The sequence below is a fragment of the Pygocentrus nattereri genome, chromosome 4 (genome assembly GCF_015220715.1).
Source record: "Pygocentrus nattereri isolate fPygNat1 chromosome 4, fPygNat1.pri, whole genome shotgun sequence".
NCBI classification, from domain to species: Eukaryota; Metazoa; Chordata; class Actinopteri; order Characiformes; family Serrasalmidae; genus Pygocentrus; species Pygocentrus nattereri.
The window spans coordinates 28,648,588-28,668,000 of record NC_051214.1 but is presented as its reverse complement, the minus strand read 5'-3'; the positions used below and the strand labels follow the sequence as shown (position 1 = coordinate 28,668,000).

The following is a 19,413-nucleotide window of genomic DNA, read 5'->3' as shown; positions in this document are numbered from 1 at the left end:
TGACAATGAGCCTCTCGGAGATTTGACTGGGTTTAGAGGCGGGATAGAGAGAGGGAGAGAGAGGGAGAGAGAGAGAGGGAGCTTATATTACCACCAGCATGCCTTTATAGATATGTCCATCATCAGCTTGCATTTAAAGCTGCAACCATCAAACGATAACCCGTTAATACGTCTGGAATCCAGAGCCCATATTTAACAGCAGCTTAGCTCTGTAAATGTCTTCAGTGTGTGCAATATTGAAACATCATTAAAGCTACTATGGCTAAAAACCACAATAAAACCTAAGTTCTGGAATGAGACACCAGGGGAAAAAGCAAAAAAAAAACAAAAACAAAAAAAAATTAAGCTGCTTGTACATGGATTGTTTGCAAAATGATCATCACATGCCTTAGAAGTATGAATTCATAAGCCTTCCAAAGCAAGCCACATAATGCCACAGTGATATTTTATGCATAATTTTACACTCAAACATTTGTTACATACTCTCTTAACATTAAAAAAGCCTGCCCTAACAAACATCACAGAAAAGGTGTACATGAATAATTGAACACAATGATGCTACGGGTGTGTTCCTGAGGAAATGCTAGCAGATCTATGAATTGTATGAATCTGCTATACTGTGGTTAACCTTCAGGCAGACATCGGCCATGTATCGCTTCATTTCTCCCCTGAGAGATCCAGCACAGTGTGTGGTGTGAAGACCATGTTCAAAGCATGTATAATTGAGCTGCGTGTGAAGTCTAACGCACATAACGAACAAAAAAAAAAAATCCAACTAATGTGAAATGAGGTCATTTCCATTACGAGTGCCTGATGAAATAGCTGTAAAGCAGGGGGTAACACGTCAGGACTACTTTAGAGTAGAAATTTTAGCAAAGAGATAGAGAGACAGAGAAAGAAAAAGAGAGAAAGAGAAATGGGTGGTATAATTGCATGTGGGCAGCTAGAAGCAGATTGTACACCAATTTTGGCAGTTTGGGCCCCCTGTGAAGGTGACTCTGCTACATTATACATTCTCATAGCATAAAATACAATCATTTTCTTCCTGCCTTACCTCAAAATGAGTCAAATTTCACCAGTTCTCTCCACCATCCCTCCCCTTATATCAACACACACCCAAAGGTCTGTATAACCTTGGTTTCACTGCAGGGAGGCAGTCTGTATCCTCCAGCCAGTACATGTGATGCTTCTCCAGCAGTAAGTAGCCCAGTCTCCCTGCAGGTACCGAGATAGGCCCCCATTCACAGCTACTCATTAGCCAGCAATGGGAACCAAACGTTACCCACTGTTCACACTTTACACGTCAGTTGAAGACATCTCTATTTCACTTACACAGACAGTACCAGCAGTGTTTAAAGTTAAAACATTCCTGCTAGATCACAGAGTTGCTCATTACAGTGCCTTGCCTGCTGTGAACACTGTTTAGCATAAAACCGCTTGCTAATGCTCCTTTGCTCTTTCTCCGAAGGGACTAGCCCAAGCTTTTCAGAAAAAAACGAGTCCAAATATTATGATTATACTTCTTATTGTTCCCTCCGCACACACACACAGCGGTGTGATCACAAACAGAGCACTTAAGAGCACTGTTTGGAGATGCTCAATGGAGATGAGCTCTATTAGCTGAAAGTGCAGCTATCCCATAGCAAAACAATCTCTTTTACGTCTCAGGTGCTACAGCTCAGGATGTGCGAGTGCACATGTGTATACATAGAGTACACATATACACCACAAGAATAAGTGCTCTTAGCCCACTTAGCAATATCCCTGCTCATTTCATACAGGAGAAGAACCATGTCTGTGTGCATATAACAGTAGAGCCAGGCCTATAAAAAGTGCCCCAGAGGACTTCTAGCTCCATCAAATCTCTGTCACAAGCAGCTCACTCAACACTTACTGTGACAAAATGCTACTGCAATGTATGTCCCATCTAATCAGAGGCTAAGAGCACCGCTATGAGGGATAGCAAGAGGGGCTCGTTACATATATCAGTGTATCGTTAGATTTTTTCTAATTTCTTCTCTTGGATTGACCCAAAGGAAACCTTGCACTGTATTCTAAACATTAACCAAACAGAAAAGACAACTTTAGAGTTTTTAAGTTTAAGTTTTTAATGTTGAACTACTCTTTCAAAACAACCCGAAGCACTCAGCAAATGACATACATTGCAGACAATTATCTGTCTTGGATAGTTGGTTAAACTGAGAACACTTCTCCACATCTGATTAAATGTAATTACATGACTATAAAACATTTAAAACAGCATAGCTAAATAACAAATCTAGAATTGTAAATGTTAATTTTGTTGCCTGCATAAATCTGTACAGGTATAGCTCACTTTAAATGACTCCCCCAAAGAATTTGAAAATACCAAGAAATCTGAACTAAAAGAAGTTAAAGACTTCAGGCAGTCTTGTTTTAATTTGAAATCTCTGGTTTTGAAGGTGGTCTTGACCAATCATAGACTTGGACTTCACAAAGATGTCTCGACTACAGCCTTACTATAAGTTCCTGTGTTTGACAATACAGAGGCCAGTATTTTATGAACAGAATTACATCATGGATATAATTCTCGTTATTTGGCATCCACTAAAACAAACAGTGTGACATTAAAAGTGGTTTGATGAGTAGTTTGATGTGAAATGCTTCATTCTAAAGAAACAGTCAGTATTGTTCACAGTGGTGATTAGAACCAAAACTGTGAAAAGTTTAATGTCTCTTAAAGGTCCTTCACAAACGTATTACATGTATGTAAGTAAGTATATTACATGTATCAGTAAGTAAGTTATGAATTTACTGTATTAGTCACTCTAATAAAATAGTTTTGAGATTAGATTTATTTTTGCATTTATATTGCATAAAATGCATATATATTGCATTTATGGTAGAGTGAGTAGATGCAGAGCTTTGTAAGACAGTGCAGTCCAGTCAGGTTTACAACTATTTTACCATCAATGTTGCATATAAAAACCTCAAAAGATGTGTAGGTTTACTAGTAATTTTTGATAGTAAACAAAATGGCCTTTTTTTGTATTGTAGACATTGAGACTTCTGGTTCCTATCATCACCACTGTAACGAAATCCAAATCAATACGTTTCTCTACAATTAACCCTTTCATATCAAACCACTCTGCATTACTTTATTTACTTCTAAATGACGAATAAAAACTAGTACTGATGATATACTGCCCAACTGTAGCTTTGCTAGGCCAGCCACGTTCACTAACTGACAGTTTATTTTCTCCCAGTTGTGGCTTATGGACTATGAGGGGAGTAACGAGGGAGAATGAACATGAAATGTTCATGATGTTCTCACAGTGGTCCACTGCTTTCATTACCCTTTCCAGCAACTGCTAACAAGAGAGAGAGAGAGAGAGAGAGAGAGAGAGAGAGAGAGAGAGAGAGGGGGTAAGGTGGCATTGATTCGATGTTGAACTATTTACAAACTCCTTGATTTCAGTACTGATTCTATGTTAAACATGCTGAGCAGAATGAGAAATGTATCAATGTGGGATGGGGATATCTAACCACAGTGGGGATGTATTTAATATGAAGCCAACACAGCGTATGTACACAGCACAGAGGCCAATGGGATTATGTAGCATGCTAGGTTGCCCTTGGAAATGATGGCTACAAACCTGATATGAATAGCAGAAAGTGCATCACCATATTTCCCCCATCCATAACACATGACATGAGGGTCTCTACTGTATAGCCCATCAATCCTACATTCATCTATTCAGAAAGTGTGTGTATGTGTGTGCGTGAGTGTAAGAGTGAGAGAGAGATACAGAGAGGCAGAATGACACTTCATACTCTCTCATGACCCCCCTCCCCTCTATGTTTGCTTTTCACCTGCTACTGATCTCTTTTTCCACCATCCCTCATCCTTCCCTTCTATGATCTCTCTATTTTCAATCCTTTTTCTCTCTTTTTCATTTACTCTGTTCTTTTAGGCTTCACCTTACTGTCTTCCAATTCATCTCTCAGTCTCCTCACCATTACATACCCCTCGCCTTTTTCATTCTCAATCTCTCTTTCTCTCTCACCCCCTGAGGGGCACACTATGGCGGGCTGATCTGATAGTAATGCTCCATGGCAAGTCTCCTCTCTTGGCCCGACATTTTTAATTTAAAAAGAAAATGGATATGCTCTCTGGCAGAGGTTAGAAATAATGTGTTCCTCCATGTAGACATATTTTTGCATTACAGTGTAAAGGCATGCTGGGCCTAATAGGAGCATCTGACACACTCCTCCCTCTCTCCTTCTCTCCCCCTCCCCCTTTCTCCGCAGCCTCAGAGTCATCCCACAACACGTCGACTGTCTGCACGGCGGGCCGGGGTGAAAACGAACCAAAGGAAGCCTGTCAAAAAGAACCAGCCGCACGTCAGAGCGCATGAGCGTCCTCTTTAACTCACAGGGAGATCGCCATTCACAGTGGTTTTTATTTCAGCCTGCTGTTTTCTTCCTGGGCCACTTTGAGCACGCCTCAGGAAAATTCTCCACAGCTTTAGCATGTCTGACAACCTGTTACGGCTGGCTCTGAATTCATCTACGAGTCAGCGCTCATACTGTATTTGGACGTGTCCAAGCAGAAAGGGCATTTTACTGCTGATGCCTGACAACACACCCAGACACACAGTTTATAGCCATGTAGTCCATTCAAAACCAAAACCACAAACTCAAGCAAAACACATACATAAACACACACACACACACAGTTCCAGATCTATCTATAAAGCAGCCATCAAGCGACCCCCTAACAACTTCTAGGTTATTACTGTACTGTACAATGTAGTCCAAGATGCTTAAGTGAGAGGAAAAGTGCAAATGATAATTACATCTTAAAAAAGTGTACACTGAGCTGAAAACCCAAGAAGAAAAAGAGATGATGAGCAGAGGAAAAGCTTAAGCACAAGACAAAGGTATGGTTTTTCTGGAGCAAACATTATGCCATGTGTTTTGTCTTGTAGTCTGACCAGAAGTAGTGACTGATCTGGGGTCTGTTGAACAGAGCAGGTTTGACTTGGGCTATTGGATTACATTTCAATTTCACAAAACGTCACTACGACTGATACAGTAAAATCATTTTACAACAGCTGTGAGCAACTTTGTTAATCCAAGGTGAGATACTCAGGCTGTGATTAATTCTCATGTACATGCACATTATGACCGCTAATCACATGGAACATAAGCTGCCAACAAAGACAGATAAAATAATCACAGTACCTAGAGAAAGCAAAATACGTTTAATGGTAAAAAAGAAACAGTTTTACCAAAATATGTAATTTGATGAAAGGCATTCAAACTTTTGCATATGACTGTACCACATATAACCATAATAATCAACCATAGCATATATAATCATATCAACATGCATAATATGACTGATTGTACAGGGTGGGCCATTTATATGGATACACCCAAATAAAATGGGAATGGTTGGTGATATTAACTTCCTGTTTGTGGCACATTAGTGTACTACGGATACTGGAAGCCTGTGCTAGCATTTCTTCTGCGGTGTTGCTATCAGTGTGTGGAGAGTGGGAGAAGAGGGTTGCATTGACAATCCAACACAGTGGGCAGCACTTTGAACACATTTTATAAGTGGTCAGAAACTTGTACATAACTCATGAAAGAATAAAGTTACGTTAAAACCAAGCAAACCATTGTTTTTCTTGTGAAATTCTCAATACGTTTGATGTGTCACACGACCCTCTTCCCATTGGAAAAACTAAACTTGGATCCAAAATGGCCGACTTCAAAATGGCCGCCATGGTCACCACCCATCTGGAAAAGTTTTCCCCCTCCCAAATACTAATGTGCCACAAACAGGAAGATAATATCACCAACCATTCCCATTTTGTTTAGGTGTATCCATATAAATGGCCCACTCTGTATAATAGACAATCAATATTATCATAATATACTTTAATTCAGTGATATATTCCTCCACAATTGCTCTTGTTCATACAGCTCATGCATTTTTGTTACACTGCTGCTGCTCGTTGATTTGTCCAAAGGTCTGCCACAATCCCTGTCCAGAGTACTCTGATAAAGCTGTAGAAGATATTGCCTTAAAAGCTAGTTAAATGCCGTATTAGAATGAGAGGTAGAGTGGCAGATTCTATCAGAGCGACACACAGAGCGTGAGCAGCCGGGCTTCAGCCAGGACTTCTACAGATGTTTTTGAACGGTCAACTCAGAAAACAGTGATCAAGTTAATGATTTTACTACATTATTAATGTTTTAATTGAGAGCTCTCATTACATATATGTAATGATGTTACTGCTACATGCACACCAATGAAAGGTGTTTTACTGCTGAAGCCAAAAACACTCACAGCCACACTATAACCACACAGCCTGTGCAATACACCCATAAACACACACATACACCCCCCCTACATACCACCTCTGCAACACACATGTTGTATCAAATGTGGTAAATACTCCTCAGTGGGCTATAATAAGGGTGTGAGGGGGCAGAGAGTGAATATGTCTCTCTCTCTGCCTGGTGGCTCTGCAGTCTAGCCCATCAATCATACTTTGTGTGCTAATGATAGAGCCTTGCATAGCTGCCAGTGGCCAGGCAATGAGAGGCAGCAGGCATGAAAAGCAGAGAATCTACTGCCGGCAGACGGAGGAGGAGGAGACGGAGGAGGAGGAGGAGGAGGAGGAGGAGGAGGAGGAGGCACTGTGACTGGAATCAGCAATCAGCGGCCTACTGCTGCTAGGACACATGCACACACAAGGTACATAAACCAAGCACGTTATACACACATGCTCACACACTCCCTCTACAGGTATATGCTTAAACCTTCTCATTACAGTCACATGAAAACATCACAACTGTTATTTTTCATACAATTTAAAAATAGCAGCTGATCCTCACATTGTGTGAACATTACATGATGAACGTCTTTGAATAATTAATATTGTTACATTAACAAACAAAGTTCATAGCGTTCTATGAACCTATAAGATCTAATTTTCAGATTATAAATAAGAGAGATGACTGAAGTGGATCTAAAACATTAGGGGGGCAGGTTTTCTCAATACAGCAGAATAAATATGAGTCCTTTTTATTAGGATCATTTGAGCTAGTATATTGAAGATGTATGCCATTAACATTAAGGTATAATTGCAAATGTACTAGTGTTATTTTCATGATGGCAGCAGTAGCATCTCTTGCATAGTAACAACTCTCAGCAATGCACCATCATAAACAAGACAACTGTCACTACGAATTAGTTTTCTAATTTAGTAGCTTCCTCAAAAAGTCACTTGGCTCTTATCCAAGAAAAGTACACATACTCAAACAAGTTTTTAAAACATATCTGATTACAAAATATGACAGCGCTGAGTTTGCCTGCATTGATCATGTTTGACAGCTATTTCAAACATTCAGAGCACTTTCTCCTCTAAGCCCAAAGTGGCGACTGGAATAGGACTGTGCATTGTACTTATCCTGATTCCAAGCCTCTAGTGTTGTCTGTGGCCAGCTATCAGGAGGGTCCCACAGTCCCTCTCATATGCCTCTCCACGTAAGCTGTTGGCTCTAATTATAGCCAAAAACATCTTATTTAGTGCGTGGGCTTTGATACCTCACCTGGTTCCCTGCTGTTGTGAACCAGGCTCAAGCCAGCATGAGTTCCTCATACAATGTCCCAATCACCACCCACAAGCCACACTGCAGTTAGGATCAGGAAGGAAATATAGGAACCTCCCTACTGAGTGGATCCCCTACAGTTGCTGCTAATAGCAAGCAGGACATAGCAGTCTGTACATCACCCCGATGCAGGAGCCTAGCACAAATGTGAAGTGATTAGATAGCTGTCAATGACGTTTCAAAAGCGCTGTGGGGGGCCCAGGACTCGTTTGACCATTTTCACTCACCTCAAAACCAAAGCATTAGTTACCAAGTCATGTTACTAAGAGTGTGCATTCACCACACAGGTCTAATATTCTGTTCTGCACCTAAATATGTGTTTACTGTATAAACACTAGTAAAATCAGTGTTCACGGCTTTGAGCAGCTTATTTGTTTTATAAAACTCCCATGAAACACAATGTCACTTTCTGGAACAGACTGGTAGCCAGTATAAGGATTTAAGAATGCAGTGACACGTTCTCCTCTTTTACTCCTAGTAGACTCTGCCAGACTCTGGCAGCTGCATTTTGCACCATCTGAATCTGTGTCTTTTTCAGGAGTCCAGTTAGGAGATCATTACAGTAATCAATCCTACTAGAAATAGAGGCATGGATGAGTTTATGCAGGTCTGCTTTAGTCAGAAAATCTTTGATCTTGTTGATATTGTTAAAGTGATATATTTATTGTACTTCAATAGAGGCAGAAGTTTTACTTTTGGCTTCTGTACCAAAATGTCGGCATTTCTAGCACCAGTAGATATGTACGTAAAAAATACTGGATATACTGTATTGCCATCGGCCAATTGCCAACTTGGTGTTTCTGATGTTACAAAGGGTATTTTCATGTTTTCGTTTTTCTCTGGAGCTGGCGCCGTTCGTCCTGAAAGTTCAGTATGTGTCGTCGACTGTGAAAGCTGTTCCAGAGAACGGATTTTCCTGAAAAATGGAGAACATTGGTGATATCCAAACTGTGTGTGAAGGCTTTAGCCTGTATGGCTAAAATCCTTCTATAGGGAGAATGACTCTTTGTTTACAGGTGTTTCTGCACATGGATATGCAACACACCCAGACTGCTGTTTCAGAGCTGGAACCAATAGCTACATGAGACAAAAGAATATCCATTCTCAGCCAAAATCTCATTTCATGAATTGTACAAAGTTATTCAATGTGAAAGCAAGCCTCAAAAAGACAGCACAACACTGGGTCTAGTAAAGCAATAATACACAATTATATAAGATGGCTTTAAACAAGGCAAACATTAACGCTGCACTGTTTTAGGGAACAAAATGATATAGATTACATATAATGGCCAAAAGTATGCAAGGAGCGTTGACAACCACCAACTAGCCAACTGGCCTTAATTGTGGCCTCCACAATGAGACAGAACTGCTCACCTTGCATATACCACACGCAGCACACCTTGGCAAGTTAAGGCCAATTAAACAGGGTCCTGTCTTGAACAGCACTAGCTGTTGATGTCCAAGGCAAACGGCTGAACAAAGTCTGCTGCCGCCACGTCGTTATTTAAACTGAACTTTCTCTGCCATGGTTAACTTTCTTTGCCTAGCTCACTGTATTATAGAGTGAGTAGATAGCTAGATTGGAGCAAAGCAATATGTGTTTACACATTGCCATTGAAAAGAAAAAAAGGAAAGTGATGTTTCATGCTTCATTGATGGTCATGTGAACCCATACAAAAACATAAACATTGCCATTGTAATAGCATTTGCTTTGGCAGTAGCTTTTATTTGTATAAAGTGGGAAAAAGGCATGTTGATACAAATTCTTACTTTTGTTGTACCGTTTGTACTATAAAATAAACAAACAGAATGTCGTTAAGTGACAAATACTCCACACGGAAAGGCAAAGGGCGCCATTTGGCCAGCTGCTTTCCATTTTGGAAAAGCAAAAGCCTCACAAGCTCAGATGTCTGTAGTCCAGTCTGAGCTAATTTGAAAGATGTAGCTCCATATGTGACAAAGCAGGGGACAAACACATCTTACTGATGTTTAAAAGCTGTATGTGCTGGAATCCAACCATCTGGTCAGCTAGGATGTTACTACCTAACACTGAGACAAAGACTGACCAAGAACGAACACAATTGTCACTTTCTGCCATGGGAAAAAAAACAAGTTTGGTGCATCAGTGATAACAGACAGAAAGATCCCCAAAGGGAAATTGTCCTAATGTAATCGTGCAAGTAATCACCCTATATGTCCCTGTAATCTTATTAAAGCACTTTTAACTAAGGAATTATAGTTAACTTTTTGGTATCCTGGATTCTTTATGCTGTTACATGTATTCTGTTACAACCCAACCCAGGATGTAACTGTGAATTAAGGTGGTGGCCAAGGGAGAGGAATCAAAAAAGTCTTAATAGTAAGATGAAATGATGAATCAAGCTAAAGTCAACAGGTTTACTTTACACAGAAATAAGCAATAGCTGTACCTTTCTTAAAAATACAGAACTATAAACATTCCTGCTTTCCATAGCAGATCGCTTGTGCTAAGGAGCACAAAGCATTACCTCAGATTTAATTGGCATGTTCTGAGGTGTTGCCTGGCTACTGCAAGTGCATCTTTCATGCTCTTTCATTTCAATGCCTCTCCTTTGTGCTATCTATTACGAATGCATATGCAAACAATAAGTAAAATTATTTAGTTTTGTTGGATTATATTAATATAATGACAAATACATTAGCAAAACAGCCAGAGAAACACTCTTCTTCAACTCAGAAGTGATTGGTCAAGGCATTCAGATCACACTGTCAAAACACTGCGTAGTAAATGGGCCAACATGTCATTCTTTGATATGAGTACTGCAAAGAGTAGTATCGCGATAATAGATTAACGGATGATATATTATGCAGTCCTATCTATATCAAAGACTCTAAAGAAATAGACCAGGCATATATTCAGTCAAATCTCACACAGAACACTGTTCCCTCCGTCATTAAACCTCCTTCATACTGTAATATTCATAGCGGGAAAGCTTACACAACCCCTCCTGACTCTTTTTTCACCCCTACAAATACTTACTCAAGTGTTTTAGTCCATGTGTACTTGTGCATGTGTATCCCTGTGTGTGTACTTGTCCTGGAGAGAGTTCTGAAGTTAAAAAGGAAAGACCTCCGGGCGCTGGAAAATGCGGTGATATCAGATCAGAGTTTTTAGCTGCTTTATATTCAGTTATGATATGCTAATAAAAGTGTAGTGAAGAGAAATTAAGATGAATTGCCTGGGGCTTGCACGGATAAGGCAGGGCTTCATATGCGTAAAGCCTAATTAAAGAGTTAAATCTATTCCACTGGCTGCCTTCTGCTCCTCCTCTGGCAGGGCTTTTTTTCCTGGATAGAGTGATCCCTGCGTTAGATAAGTGTTTGCCCTAAGGTGAATGCTAGGCTGACTTCTACCACTTGAAGTCAGACACAGAATCTCCGGTTAGAGGCCGCTGGTGTAATTTTAAAGGATTTAGACGGCTTTTACAACCATGCATATTCTCTAGTGTGCTTTCTGGTTAACGCATACACACCCTTAACATCTCAGGATGGGCCACTAGTGGATATACGGGGGGAAAGTGCTTAAAATAAATGAAACAGATTAAGCAGTATAGCTTAATTAACACAATCAACTTCAGCACAAACCACCTTAGCTCATTAAGAGCCAATTGGGCTAATAGTGGCCATTTCGCATGGGCCCCCAAGTGGCAAAGACAGGCATAGCCAATTGTGCAGTGTTCAGTTTTAGGGGGGAAAAACAATGCTATCAAACACAGACATTCTGCATATTAATATGCATGTGAAATTAAGCCAGCCACAGCAAAAGGAAGATGCTGCTACATCACTGAGCTGCTCATGGTGGATTATGTTTTATGTTGTGAATACATACTTTACTGTTTAAAGGGCCCATTCCATAGCTTATATTTATCTATTTTTTATCTTATATTTATCTAAGTTTGATGTAGTAAAAAAAGTTACTAAAGTTTCTAAAGATTCAAATCCATACAGTCAATATACAGAATATACAATATACATATACAGCTGCAAAAACAGCCCATTTTGAGAGTTAACTATTTCTGTGACGTCTCAGAAACCAGCAAACTTGTATTCATCCACCCATCCAGCCTGCAATAATGTAGCCCCGCCTGTTCACATTGAAGTTACAATGAGTGATTCAGCCCAGACTACTTTTTGATAAAGGCAACCAGAGCCGAAGTCACCAACCAGAGCTGAAGTCATTTACATACATCAGTTTTAAAGTAACAAACAACTTGTTAAATTTTCAGGGCTAGAAAAATAGGCTGGAAAAATAATAATGAATTATGATCATTCTTGGTACATAAACCCAAACAAACATCTGTGGATCTCAAAGAGAAACATGTAAAAGGATAATGTAGGATGAGCCCTTTAAAAATTTGTGGTACTATTCTTCACTGCAGCAATACTGTGCAATCTGCTAATTGGACAGTGGTTGTACTTCAGCACAATGCATTTGAAATGAAGTAATCACTATATTAAAGTGTACAATGTCAGCTTCAGTCATAATTACATCTGTATCAGGTTTTTGATGTAGTCCATTTCTGGGAAGCATGCGAAATTGGCCAAATTAACAATAATTAAATAAAATTGACATTTAGTTCTGGTTGAAAATCCTGTGCAGTCAATGACTCCCTGACATCTGTGACCCACACACATTAGCTGGTGCTGGGTATCCTCCATGACGATTCTCTGGCAGACCTGTAATGCAGTCGTTTATAAGTGCTTATTCATTTTAGATTTTTGTTTAGTCTTAAAGTCCACAGTTCTTTGTTTTGTTTCATCGTCCTGCACGTTGAGACATCATTCACAGAGTTCTGAAGCATTAGGCTGGAAGTGAACTAGGGATGGACACGAGTAGACTGTTACATAACAACCTAGTTAACTTGTGAACTTTAATTGAAATAATCTCTCAGAACACAAACTGAACCTGTGGTGTCGCAGTGTTGCTAAGTTACCATTGCTATAGGCAGAGTTTTACGCTGTAATGTGATCAAGAATAACTGACTTTGACACGAGGAGTCATTGAATAGGCCTGCAAACTGACCGATCACAAACAAGCTACAAAAAAAATAAACCCAGCATGAAAGAAATTCTGTGCAGCTTCAACTAAAACCTTAGATTTTGTGAGACAGGGTGCACTTTTTTCAATCTAGTCACTGCATCTCGCTCTGAAAGGCTTGTTGTATAAGTGTTTTAAAGTGAGTTAGCTTGAAAAACAATGTGTTTCATGTAGTCTACTGTTTGTACTTTTTTTTATAACAAAAGCTTTTTTGTTAGGAAACGTATGAATAAACCACAATATAAACTGACTAATCATTTCTGATTTTCTAATAACTTGTCCACAAAAGATGCCCAACTGTACTTTCAACCATTAAGATGCTCCCATAGACTTCAAACTGACCCTGCTGCTTCTGTTGGTACTCACATCAACAAAGGCATCCATACATGGACATGCCCGTTTGCTTCACAGATGAAGTGATGAGCTTTGGGTCATGAGCAGTTGCTTTCTATCCCCCCATACTATCCTCAATCAATTCAAATCCAATGTGCTGGAATACAGAGAAAAAAAGAAAAACGGCATCAGTGGCCAATTACTTACAGACCGCACTGTAATTAAATATAGCTTAAGTTAACATAGCTGTGTTTACACTGGGACATATGGGAGGTAGATTAAAGAAGTGCAAACAGCCAGTGCTTGCCCTTTACAGCAAAATGTTAAACAAGTGCTCTTAATAGGGGCTTTGAAAGAGTCTTACTTACACCATCTTTGAATCTGCTCCAAAAAGCCAATTCTGAAGGCCACTGCTCCTTCACACCCTGACCAACACACACGTACACTCTGTCTTACATGGAGTCTCAGAAACATCTGGGCCATGGTCTGTCTGTGTTCGTTTGGGTTGCCAGGTCATGCATCAGAATTCATATTGATGGAATGCCAAATGTGCCACAAAGCTCCATGGGAGAGTGAGAGGGCAGAGGGAGAGGGAGACAGAGATGTGTGGACTGAGGCAAGGTCATTTTGCTGGAGATCTGCCAGACCTCAGAGTCTCCACGGCCTTCTGAACTCTCTCACCTTCTCCAACTGGCTGTGCCAACCAAAGACACTCCTCATGTTAATCCATGGTGCCTGGAAATTCAGCAGCTCCTCTATTAGTTTATCCCATTAGAAGTTATCACTGGTCATAATACAAGCATTTTGTAATTTAATTCCAATTATTTCTCATTTGTCACTGAAAGAAGCGGAGATAAATCAAATCAAAATATCTGCAATGAAGATATTAATTTTTACAGCACAGATCACTGAAGAGACACAATCTGCCAGATTTGTGGAAAAAGGGGTCGACTTTCAGTAGACAAAAAAATGAGTTCAGCTTCTTTTCTTATAAGGGTTTAAAATTACATTACCCATGTATTTGACTGGAAAGCAGACAATTACAGCTCATGACATCCACCTTTTGAATGTGAAATATGAAAGTTATGAAGAATATGACAAAGTGCGTTTTGGAACCAACAGTGTTCTCAAAGAGTTTAAAAGTGCACAATTTCTATTTAATTGCTTTAAGATACTGAAAAAGCTGAAAACACAAATGTGCTATAACTCAACACCACATTTGTGTTCACAGGTAGGAGACTTTATGATGATTTGAATCTAATAAAATGTTTACCTACTAAACCTACCAATTAATGACGAGTTGAATCAGATGTACCTGAGCAGGGAAATCATTTACCTGAAAGGTGAAAATAACTAAAAAACTAAGACTAACAATGTAATTATTATGTAATTACACATATTTAAAATAGATTATTATAACACTTCTAAGGGTTAGCTGCACTCTTTTAGCACAGGATTCATTTCCAAATACATATCTTACACACACAGGACAAAGTACCTGGTTAGCCCACAGTGGTGGAGAGAGAGATGATTAATGTGAGTGGGTGGATTGGAGAGAGCATTTCCATGTTGCTATGGAGTCACTATTTTCATGAATAAAGCATTATCCTCCTTTATCTTATGAAGTCAAACTTCAGCCACACATCAGCTAACAGGGAAAGAGAGAGGATGAAAATGCATAGTAATAGTAACAGCACTACCCCAATTACAGCACCTTTCAAATCCCAAATTCTTGAACTTGTTTCCTTTGAAAACCAAGACGAATTCAATCACATGGGAGCTCATATGGATTCAAGCACTGTTCAGGAACAAAATCCTAGGTCAGAAAGAACGCCTGTGAGAATAACGGGCCCCTTTCATTGCATTCCTCATTCAGATAACTCTTTAGCATGCAACCTGAGTTTTTTCTGCCCTCTTTTTCTGTCCGTCTCATTCTCTATTATCCTTTTGTCTAGGCTTCCTGCTCTTGAGACAAGGAGAGAGCATTACAACAAAAAACGGGCCCTGCATTTAGTGAGATGAACAAACATTCACTCACTGCATCTACAATGAAGAAGCAAGAACAGAGTCTGGAGAGAAACAGAACAGTATCTGAGGTGAGGTGAGGTGAAGAAAGAAAGAAAGAAAGAAATTAATGAAGTAAGGAAGAACTGTCTGAAGTCTGAACATAGGAAGGAATTAATTAAAGAGAGAAAGAAAAAAGAAAAAGAAACAAAGACAGATAAAGAGTCTGGAGAGCAGCAGGGTGGTATATAACGAGGAAAAAGAAAAAGAAAGAAAAAGAGAAAGAGTCTGGAGAGCAGCAGGGTGGTATATAACGAGGAAAAAGAAAAAGAAAGAAAAAGAGAAAGAGTCTGGAGAGCAGCAGGGTGGTATATAATGAGGAAAAAGAAAAAGAAAGAAAAAGAGAAAGAGTCTGGAGAGCAGCAGGGTGGTATATAATGAGGAAAAAGAAAAAGAAAGAAAAAGAGAAAGAGTCTGGAGAGCAGCAGAACGGTATATAACGAGGAAAAAGAAAAAGAAAGAAAAAGAGAAAGAGTCTGGAGAGCAGCAGAACGGTATATAACGAGGAAAAAGAAAAAGAAAGAAAAAGAGAAAGAGTCTGGAGAGCAGCAGAACGGTATATAACGAGGAAAAAGAAAAAGAAAGAAAAAGAGAAAGAGTCTGGAGAGCAGCAGGGTGGTATATAATGAGGAAAAAGAAAAAGAAAGAAAAAGAGAAAGAGTCTGGAGAGCAGCAGGGTGGTATATAACGAGGAAAAAGAAAAAGAAAGAAAAAGAGAAAGAGTCTGGAGAGCAGCAGGGTGGTATATAACGAGGAAAAAGAAAAAGAAAGAAAAAGAGAAAGAGTCTGGAGAGCAGCAGGGTGGTATATAACGAGGAAAAAGAAAAAGAAAGAAAAAGAGAAAGAGTCTGGAGAGCAGCAGGGTGGTATATAACGAGGAAAAAGAAAAAGAAAGAAAAAGAGAAAGAGTCTGGAGAGCAGCAGGGTGGTATATAACGAGGAAAAAGAAAAAGAAAGAAAAAGAGAAAGAGTCTGGAGAGCAGCAGGGTGGTATATAACGAGGAAAAAGAAAAAGAAAGAAAAAGAGAAAGAGTCTGGAGAGCAGCAGGGTGGTATATAACGAGGAAAAAGAAAAAGAAAGAAAAAGAGAAAGAGTCTGGAGAGCAGCAGGGTGGTATATAACGAGGAAAACGAAAGAAAGAAAGAGTCTGGAGAGCAGCAGAATGGTATATGAAGAGGAAAATGAAAGAATGAAAGAGTCTGGAGAGCAGCAGAACGGTATATAACGAGGAAAAAGAAAAAGAAAGAAAAAGAGAAAGAGTCTGGAGAGCAGCAGGGTGGTATATAACGAGGAAAACGAAAGAAAGAAAGAGTCTGGAGAGCAGCAGAACGATAATATGAAGCGGAAAAAGAAAGAAATTAATGAAGTAAGGAAGAAACGCCTGAAGTCTGAAGGTAGGAAGAAATTAATTAAAGAGAGAAAGAAAGAGAAAGAAAGAGATAGATGAAGAGTCTGGAGAGCAGCAGAATGGTATATAAAGAGGAAAAAGAAGGAAGAAAGACAGAAAGAAATTATTGAAGTAAGGAAGAAATGTCTGATGTCTGAAGGTAGGAATAAATTAATTAGAGAAATAAAAATAAAGAAAAAAAGACAGATAAAGAGTCTGGAGAGCAGCAGAATGGTATATAAAGAGGAAAAAGAAAGAAAGAAAATGAAAGAAAGAAAAAGAAAGAAAGAAAGAAATGAAGTAAGAAAGGAATGTCTGAAGTCTGAAGGTAGAAATTAATTAAAGAGAGAAAGAAAAAAGAAAGAAAAAACAGCAGTAGTCTGCAGAGCAGCAGAATGGTATATAAAGAAGAAAAAGAAAGAAAGAGAGAAAGAAAGAAAGAACAAAGTCTGGAGAGCAGCAGAATGGTATGTAAAGAGGAGAAAAAAGAAAGAAAGAAGGAAAGAAAGAAGAAAAAGAAAAAACTTGAGGAATGAATGAATGAATGAATGAATGAATGAATGTCTCTACTGATGTTGAATCAGTCAGTGCAGTATATCCTACACTGAATCCCCCTCAGAGCTCTGCTCTACAGCCAATCTGTAAACTCCAAAGCTTTCTCTACACTCCAGTCTCACAGGGCCAGTGGGAAAGGAGAGCTAGAAGACTGTGTCTGGACAGGGTGAGAGAGAGAGAGAGAGAGAGAGAGAGAGAGAGAGAGAGAGTGTGTGTGTGTGTGTGTGTGTGTGTGTGTGTGTGTGTGTGTGTGTGTTTTGAGAGCCTCTGGAGGGGACGCTGGCTCTGCTCTATCTGGACCACCTGCTCTGTCAAGCACTCCACAGACGGGAGCCTGAAGGGGCTAGAGAAACAGCAACTTAAGATAAGCATGAGGAAGCCAGGGGGATACTCGCACTAAAGCATTTCTTCATCTGTGTTACAAACTACCCTTCAAACACACATACACACACACGCACACACACACTCCCCTTCTACTGCCGCTGAAGACCCTCATTCCTTGTCCCTGCTCTGCCAGATGGATGGGAACAGTTGTGTTTTGGAGAAGCGCTCCTGTCACCTGCAGCACTGCCTGCAGCCAGACACTCTACAAGGACTCGTGTCATCTCTATCACAGTCAGAGTGTGTGTGCCCATAAACGCATTTGGGACAGAGACAACACCTGTAAGAGAGACAGAGTGAATGCACCACGAATACAGCTGTGTGGTAGAGGTGGGCAATATGACAATAAGTTGCCAACATGATAAATTATGTCACAATACAGTTTGACTATATCAAGTATAATCATTTTTATAGTCATATATATATATTATAGTCATTAGTCATTTTATAGTCATATATATATTTTCCCTCCTGTCTCTTCTTGAATATGTTATTTTAGCAAATGCAGAATGTATAATGACTGTACTCAAAGGAGACAGTCAGGCACAAACTAAAACAGGGTAAAGTGTAATGTGGATATGTAGCCAAACAGGCTGCAGTAGAACTGAACCTGTTGTTTCAGATTCATCCTGTTTTCTACCATAAAAATAACCTGTCATCCTAAGTGTTTTGCCATCACTTAGTTACTCACAGTCAAAGAAACTCCCCACAAGGCAGGGTTAGTTGTAACACAGCGTCTAAATTTAAAACAATATTTTGTTTTTGCACACATATTGATCAAAAGCATAATCCATATGTCATAATAAATGAACAGTGAAATAAATCGTCACTGATCAAAAACCTTTTTTTTTTTTTTTACATAATTTGAAACCTTTTGCATTATGTTAAAATCTCACAATGAATGAACCAACAGAAATAGTATAAAGTTACCCTTTGCAGTAACTTCCATTTTGAGTTAATCAAGTTTTTTCTTTTACCTGTAAAGTTTCCATTTTGGGGAGATCAGGTTTTGTTCCAATAGCAACGATATCTGAATTTCATTGCACTAATGTTTTTTCTTTTACTTTATGGTAAAAATAAAATCTTTCTTTTCATTAATCGTAATTAGTTTGATTAACGTATGTATGTATTTAGATTGAAAAGCTCATCTGGTTCAAACACCACAAAGAAACCCAAGTAAACCTAAAATACTGTTTTTGAATGACTACTTCATTTAATGAAAGAAAAATGCTTTTCAGCCCTACCTGGCCCTTTGTGAAAAAGTAACTGCCCCCTTTAGCTACTAAATCAAACAGGGAGCCAAATTCAAATAACTATCTGGTTCAGTTTCACCATCCACATCACTCTTACTGCCAGACCTGTTGAATCTAAGCGTCACTAAAACAGAACCTGTCTGGCAATATGAAGTAGGATGGAAGTTCTCAAAAAAGATGTCACGTTCTAAAGAGATTCAAATACAGATATGAAACAGTCATTGAAATCCACCTAGTCTAGTCTGGAAAGGGTTACAAAGTCATTGCTAAGGCTCTGAGATTTCAGCAAACCACAGTGAGAGCCATAATACACAAATAGAAAAAACTTGAAACAGTAGTGAACCTTTCCAGGAGTGACCAGCCTACCAAAATTTCAGCAAGAGCACGACAATGACTCATCCAGGAGGTCACAAGAGAAGCCAGATGAACATGCAAATAACTGCAGGCCTCTCTTGCCTCAGTGAAGGCCAATAAAAACAACAATTCCACAATAAGACACTGGCAAAAAATGATATCCATGTGAGAGTTGTAAGGCACGAATCACTGCTGACCAAAGAATACAAAAACTCGACTCACATTTGCCAAAAAACATCCTGATGACCCCCAAGATGTCAAACTTGTAACAACGTAAGAACCATTTTCAAAAAGGTTCTATATAGAACCATATACAACACATCCTCCATCAATCTCAAGA

General features: G+C 39.3%; 1 protein-coding gene across 11 annotated transcripts in view; it reads right to left on the bottom strand.

Annotated features, from left to right (window-relative positions):
* dab1a (DAB adaptor protein 1a) overlaps positions 1-19,413 on the bottom strand; it is a 492,903-nt gene that overhangs the window by 148,699 nt on the left and 324,791 nt on the right. Inside the window, exon 1 of one of the 11 annotated variants that reach the window (XM_037538014.1) lies at positions 13,112-13,229. The exons of the other annotated variants lie outside the window; for them this stretch is intronic. The gene's annotated coding sequence lies outside the window, so the exon portion shown is untranslated. Of the gene's footprint in view, positions 1-13,111; positions 13,230-19,413 lie in introns of those variants that run through there. 11 annotated transcript variants of the gene reach the window in all.